This window comes from Arachis ipaensis, chromosome B05, assembly GCF_000816755.2.
Source record: "Arachis ipaensis cultivar K30076 chromosome B05, Araip1.1, whole genome shotgun sequence".
Classification (NCBI taxonomy): domain Eukaryota; kingdom Viridiplantae; phylum Streptophyta; class Magnoliopsida; order Fabales; family Fabaceae; genus Arachis; species Arachis ipaensis.
In genome coordinates this window covers 141,296,296-141,297,602 of record NC_029789.2, presented here as the reverse complement: position 1 = coordinate 141,297,602, position 1,307 = coordinate 141,296,296, and positions in this window count along the sequence as shown.

Sequence of the window (1,307 nt, the reverse complement as noted above, 5' to 3'; positions counted from 1 at the left end):
CTGTCTCTCCACCAAACGCTACCTAAGTGCAATGTTTTTAAGTACTACATACATTTAATGTTGTTAATTTTTTTTAAATAAATATAAAAAAATAGATTTTAAATGTGTGATTTTTTTCAAATGTTAGAAGTGTAAGAAATTGTGTAAAATTTTCGTCGATTGATTTCTGTTCAGCAATAACTACCTAAATTGATATTGGGAGGACAAAAACAAATATACATGCAAAGAATTCTAACGATAAAATTAGTCATTATCCAAGAGGTATTAATATTAGCATAAATAACATTTTTTTTATAAGTATTTCTACCTTGTATATATATACGTGGCATATTTTGCTGAAGTTAACGAGATATCAATCTTTAAATACTTTGTGATCCAATTATGTTGCCATGTATATTTGGGTCGAATGGGTGCTTCAGATTCAAAATATTTTTTTTTAATTGGTTAAGACATTTTACTTCTACATGCCTATAAATACATTTAAAAACACTCATTTTTATACAAGATTTAAAATACACCAATGCACTAAGTAGTTAACTAATAATATTGTTGTGGCCTGTGATCCATTCATTAATTTCGGTAGCAAATGTTCATGACCACACGTTTTCACATTTAGACTTTAGAGATAATAATCATTTATTTTAGATGCAACTCAAAGGGACCCTAAGTATGCCCTAAGAAAAGAAAAGGTGTTTTTGAGTGTAGAAATTAGAGAAGTGATGAAGGCGACAGTGTGGACAATAAGAGCAAAAGATATCTACCAGCAATGAATGTGGGAAGAGTTAGAAGCACCACTATGAAAGTGACTTTTCTAAGTCTAATGTTTGATTCCATCCAAACCTAAACGAACTTCCCTCTTATACCCACCATGCATATCCACATTCCTTTTCCATCATCATCACCCATGGTTATGTTTCTTCATCCATATATGTAATAAACATATTTCATCTCATCAGTTTGATGAATTTATTATTAGGTTTAATTACAATATCGATCAGTTAGTTTTATCAAAATTTCAATTAAATTTTTAGTATAAATCCAAAGTTTTGTTTAGATAGAGATATAATTACAAAATTTGATATAATATATGAACCTAATTAAAAAAGAAAAAAAAAACATAAAGACCTACTTAAAAATTCGATAAAACTATAGATGTCGACAAAATAATTAAATCTTATTATTGTTGTTGAAGTTGATATATTTTATAACAAACTAACAATATGTAAGATTACAACAATAAAAAAGACAATATTAGATCTTATATAGTTACTATTATAGTTAAAATCCAATAAAAGTTCTCAGTTTAA